We start from the raw sequence: 6764 nt of genomic DNA on the forward strand, positions 1-6764 counted from the left end.
GACGGGCTTTTTTCTTTTTCTTTTTTTTTCCCCCTCCATTTTTCAAAACTTCTTTCAGAATTCATTCACAACAGCCATGCACCTGTTGCCACACTGAGTCAAATAAATGTCACGGTTGCTTTGGACAGATGCTGAGCTGTCCATAAATGATGCATGAGCTCAACGGCAAACCATCGCGCACACGCACACACACACATGCACACTACGAGGCCGACTATCCCCACCACAGGATTATATTCAGCCCAAGGCCACGTTTTGATCGAGTGAATTCAGACTCTTCTGACACAACATCCTGCCGACCACAGCGTTGATGTTGGGACTTTTCCCTGGGAAACTTTCCAAGACTTGCCTTGTGGGACTTGTGTAGTCAGGACTACCCTCTTCCGGAGCTGGTTTACTTATCAGTGGCGAAAACAGAAATGTGCTGCGGAAATTTTGAAACTGATCACTGGCTGCCGGCCAGACAGCATGAATAACAGCAAAACTGTCTCTGCCCCTCATTTTCTGGCTGATGTAGTTCGGGTTATTCTCAGTGGGTTCACAGTACTGGTCCCAGCAGAATATATTAGGGATGTTGAAATTGTTGCCTATATTCTATAATTGATCATTTCCACGGTCATTTAAGCTACTACCAATAGTAAAACCGGTGTTTTTGGCTTCCTTGCAGCACCTTCATGTGTCTGAGTTTCCACCCGTGCAGTTTACGGTAACCATTACGTGAAGGCTAATTCATCACAAGGTGTGTGTTAATGGATTTTGATGCACAATGCGGAGGCAAAGAACTGCCAGACGCAAAGCAGAGAGTTGTTGCCTGCCTTTAAAATGCACCTTGGAGTGGATTATCCTGCTTAAACCATGGCCACTTGCCAAAAACATGACTTATTTTTTATTAAATGTTTTGGACTCGGAATTAAAAGGTTATGATGCAAAACCCACTAAGCTAACACTGAACATTTACTAGGTTTGCTGCTGAATCAGTGTGTTGCTATGGTTACATGGAGACTTTGTGGCCAGCATATGAATCTAGAACAGTGATGAAAGTTAAACTGAGCTACGCGGGGATTAAGTCTATAATTCACGACGTGATTGTCTTCGCCTCTGCAAAGGTCATTGTTTTTCAGTAGAAGACCACATAGGTGGTGCTAGGGCATCAGGTATGGGGACGCTAAATCCATCCATCCATCCATTTTCCGAACCGCTTATCCTGCTCTCAGGGTCGCGGGGATTCTGGAGCCTATCCCAGCAGTCACTGGGCAGCAGGCGGGGAGACACCCGGGACAGGCCGCCAGGCCATCACACACACACACACACACACACACACACACACACACACTCACACATTCATACATAGGGATGATTGAGTACGGCCGATTCACCTGACCTACATGTCTTTGGACTGTGGGAGGAAACCGGAGCCCCCGGAGGAAACCCACGCAGACACGGGGAGAACATGCAAACTCCACACAGAGGACGACCCGTGACGACCCCCAAGGTCGGACTACCCCGGGGCTCGAACCCAGGACCTTCTTGCTGTGAGGCGACCGCGCTAACCACTGCGCCCCCATGCCGCCCGGGAAGCTAAATTTCCCAGGATTTTCTGAAAACAAAATCAGCTTAACCCGACAGCCAGACTGGCACTTAGGAATAAGAAAGTGCTCATCTTTGCTAATCTTGCTAACTGCGACTCAATGAACCTCGTTCAACTGATAGCATTTGACTCAGAATTGCAATACACGCAGTGATAAGCTGTGGCTGGTAGACAGAAGATCTCAAGCCCGTATTTACGATAACCTTTAGTCACACTTTATCTGAAGGGGTATGCATAAGACTGACATAACACTGTCATAACCATGACATGACGGAATCTTTACAGTTTGTTTCACGCATCTGTAGCTCGAGAACAGACATCTCAAACAGGGTCAACTTGGCATTTAAAATGACATAATTGCCCAACATTAAAAATAAGCGATGGGGTGAACAGCAGCAGTGCTGGAGACGGTGTGGAGACCCCTGGATTGTGTACCTGGGGTTGATACCCGGCGACATAATTCACAAGTCTGTATTAGTCTGGACCAAAGGTTGTAAATTGAGAGTAGTATTCCCCCCTTCATGTTTTTATGTCTTTTTTATTATTATTTTTGTTTACATTTACTTCATTGTTTAAATATCATTTATTCATTGTAATAACATTCTGAAACATAATTAAATAAAAAGTTTTTAAAAAATGACATAATTGACCGAATGACATTTGATGACAACAGTCATGAAGACTCCCCCATGTTCATGACAGGTGTCATGTCCGTCTTACTTACGCACGCCCTTTCGAATGAAGTGTTGCCCTTTTTTCATTTTACATTATAGACGTAATCCACAGGGAGTTTAAAGGGGAAATAATCATAACTTTGTCCACCTCAGTGACCAGGGTATTACCAGTATCTGGCAGTGCACCGGATACACAACGAAATGAACCGCTCTGCGAGTGTGAGTGCATATTATTGTACGCTAGGACAGTCTACGTTGGTTGGTGTTGAACTAGAACAAATAAAATTCACAACAAGAATGTCAAAAAAAACAAACAATATTCATGAATTTAGAAATCTAATAATGATAATCCCTGCCTGCCGCCCAGTGGCTGCCGGGATAGGCTCCAGCATCCCTGCGACCCCGAGAGCAGGGTAAGTGGTTTGGATAATGGATGGATGGATAATAATGATAATGTCCCTGCTTCCAGACCTCCGTCCTGCATCTTTCCCTGATATAATTTTTTTTTCCGTGATAATTTTGGGGGCACTAAGCTTCCCCCAGACTCTTAATAGCGCCACCTTGAACTGGATTATCCTGCTTGTCACGTGGCTTCCAGGGTTTCAGGTTAAGTTCAAGTTCCTTTATTTGGCAAATGCACATCAGTACAGCGTGGCAGGCGTTGCTGGCAATGAAATGCTTAGGCATCTGTTCAGACTCAGAAAAGGTAACAAATATGACACAACAAATTTAGTTAAAACTGAAAAATTAACCGTATGACATTATAAAATGACAGTATTTACCATCCAGCATGAGAAATTGAAAAACATAAATAAAAATTCACAGCGTTGACATGCCAGAAAAAAATAAAACTGAAATCACACATTTAAAATCTAAAATTTAACAGCTGATAATGAAAATATAAAGAGTTGTGTGTGTGTTTCTGCATGTGTGTGTGTGTGTGTGTGTGTGTGTGCTTGTGTTCAGAGTCTATGTGTTAAAGGGTCTTCTGGCTTGTGGGAAAAAAACTGTCCATAACCTGTTGTTCCCGTTTGCCAGGCAGTAACACAGTGAACAGTTTGTGGTTGGGGTGGCTGCGGCCCCCAACTATCCGCTGGGCTTTCTTCCTGCACCTCTGGGGGTAGAGGACCAGCATGTCTTGTAGCTCAGTCCTGGTGATGTGCTGGGCTGTAGAGCCTTGCGGTCAAGGGCGGTGCAGCTGCTAATCCAGGGGGGGAGGCAGCCAGTTAAGACACTCTCGATGGTGCATCTGTAGAAGTTGCAGGGTATCCTGGAGTCCATGCTGAACTTCTTCAGCCGGCGGAGGAAGAAGGGCCGTAAGCTGGCTGCCTTGATGACAATGCCAGTGTGGTGTGACCAGGTCAGGTCCTCGCTGATGTTCATGCCTGAGGAACCTGAAGCTGCTGACCCACTGATGTGGATGGGAGTGGGTCCTCCCACCTGCAGCTACCTGAAGTCCACTATCAGCTCAGTTTTAATGACATTGAGATGGAGGTTGTCCTGGCACCATGTTGTCAGGGCTCTCAACTCATCTCTGTTGGCTGTCTCGTAGTCATCTGTGACCAGGCCAATGATGGTGGTGTCGTCATATTGATGGTGTGCGAGCTGTGTGAGGTCGGTCACTCAGCCATGTGTGAACAGGGAGTATAGTAGGGGGCTAAGCACACAGCCCTGGGTGACACCAATGCTAAGTGTCAATGTGGAGGTGGTGGTGGTGCCTATCCTCACTACCTGTGGTCTGCCCGTCAGGAAGTCCAGGATCCAGCTGCACAGGGCACTGTTGAGTCCTAGGTCTCTGAGCTTAGTGAGCTTATTCGGCACAATGGTTTTGAACGCTGAACTGTAGTCGACAAACACTGTTCTCACATGTGTTTCTCTGTTCCAGGTGGGAGAGGGCAGTGTGGATCTTTTGACCATTAGGCAAACGTATGAACAAAGTCAATAAATTGACAGAAAATAATCATTGAAATTATTTTCCTGTATATTTCAGTGTTTCCCATTTGTCCCACCATAGCTTCATAATGAACCGAAAATATTTGTACACTTCTAATAATAAAAAACATAAAAGATATCTAATGTGGTGTTTTGCACCATCGCTTCAGCAAAGCATCTCTCAGTCCCAGTCAGTCAGCCCCCCCCCCTCCCCACACACACACACACACACTGGAACATTCAGCATTCTGCGGTGAGTGTTGTCAAACTGCAGTCCCATCACACTTCCTGTTCTGTTACAAATTAGGGCACTTTCATGATGCCTTTGTAAGCTAATGTCGGTAAGCTAGCTACAGCGTTTCCCACAGGAATTTGTGAAACTGTGGTGGGTGGATCTCAGATCCTCTCCGAGGGTCTGGGGGCAAGCTCCCCCGGAAGAGAATTTTGTATATTTTAAAGTTAAATGCATCAATCTGGTGCACTTTGAGAGTAAAAGGAAGAGGCTCGATCTATGAAGAACTTTGTGCTCTAGTAAACATCCATCCATCCCTTACCCAAACCGCTTATCCTGCTGTCAGAGTTGCACGGATGCTGGATCCTATCCCAGCAGTCATTGGGTGGCAGTTAGGGAGATACCTTGGACAGGCCGCCAGGCCATCATAGAGCTCACACACACACACACACACACACACACACACACACACACATGAAATTGGTTGTATGTATAGCTATGAATGGTGATGACAGTAAAAACGTCACACCCACATTGCATGGCAAACAAGGTGGAGTTACACGCAGTTCACAAATGGTCAAAACACAAAATTGAATCGATCATACATTTGAGCCATCTTTATATATATATGTATATACATACGTATATGTATGTATGTATATATAACTATATATATAAAGATGGGGCATGACGCTGGGCAACGTAAACTATGATTCTTTGTGAAAAAAACATTAGCAGCTGATGAGTGCGAGATGCACAAAACAGGCCTGTACTGCAATGTATTAAACTCTTTTTTCCTGTATCTGTGTTGATATTCCACTCCTCATTAGTTGACCACCCACAACACCATTGACGGTTTCGGAAAAAAATTATATATATATATATATAATATGTTTGCTTACAATTCCAGAAATACTCATTGTAGAATTAAAATAAATGTATCTTTGGAATCAGCACTTGCCAAGGATTGCACAATTCAAAAAAATTTCAGAAACCAAGTAAAAAATTTGATTTATTTGTGAAATTTAGTTTATTTTGTGGCGATTTGTGGCGGCGGCCAAGAGTGTATGTTTGTATGTTTGCTTAAAATTCCAGAAATACTCATTGTAAAACAAAAAGAAAGGTATCTTTAGAATCAGCACTTTCCGAGGATTGCACAGTTCAAAAAATATTTCAAAAACCAAGTAAAAAAATTTGATTTATTTGCGAAAGAGGCATTCCAATGATGCTTTGTGGAGACTTCCAGCAAATCCTTCCAGTGGTCAAGGGAGGCACTACACCTAACATTGTCATAGCTAGCCTGAAGGCACGCAACGTGGTTTACCCTGAGGCATGTGAGCGCTGAGCGATTAATACACACATTGGCAAAGAAGCTTGATGAATGGATTGAAAATTATGACATTTGATCATTTTCATTAATAAGATTTGTTTATTCGACATTCGTTTATCGCATGTATCATATCATAAATTACCTATATTTCATCATCAATTAGATCGTAAAGATCACATCATGTTGGTTGTTTTGATGGGAACATTTTACCCGAGCAACGCCGGGTACCTCTGCTAGTCAAAGAAATGAAGCAAAAGTGTTTACGTGTGTTGAACTGGTTTATTCTTTAGAAAATACAAAATATGAGTGCACATCGTCATTTTCCTGTTCAGCGTTACAGTAGATAAATTTTAGTTTTTGCCAAAAATAGACTTATTTCGACTGAAAACATCTTTTGGGGGCCCAACCAAACTAGAACTTGATGGGTGATCTCAGGACATAATTTCTTGGTTTGAAAAGTCCATATTACAGGGCATCCAGGTAACGTGGCGGTCTATTCCGTTGCCTACCAACACAGGGATCACCGGTTCGAATCCTTGTGTTACCTCTGGCTTGGTCAGGCGTCCCTACAGACACAATTGGCTATGTCTGCAGGTGGGAAGCTGGATGTGGAGATGTGTCCTGGTCACTGCACTAGTGCCGCCTCTAGTCAGTCGGGGCACCTATTCGGCAGGGTGGGAGAACTGGGGGGAATAGTGTGATCCTCCCACGCACTACATCCCTTGGTCAAACTCCTCACTGTCAGGTGAAAAGAAGCGGCTGGCGACTCCACATGTATTGGAGGAGGCATGTGGTAGTCTGCAGCCCTCCCCGGATCGGCAGAGGGTGTGGAGCAGCGACCGGGACGGCTCGGATGAGTGAGGTAATTGGCCAAGTACAGTTGGGGAGAAAAGGGGGGGTGGCCTGCATGGGTATTGTTGTTTCGCTCAATGAACCTTTCCTTTGGTTTTGTTCATACTGACCAGAGAGCACTCTGTCATCCTACTGGTCAACATCAGGGAACACGTA

Source organism: Lampris incognitus, chromosome 8 (assembly GCF_029633865.1).
Source record: "Lampris incognitus isolate fLamInc1 chromosome 8, fLamInc1.hap2, whole genome shotgun sequence".
NCBI lineage: Eukaryota > Metazoa > Chordata > Actinopteri > Lampriformes > Lampridae > Lampris > Lampris incognitus.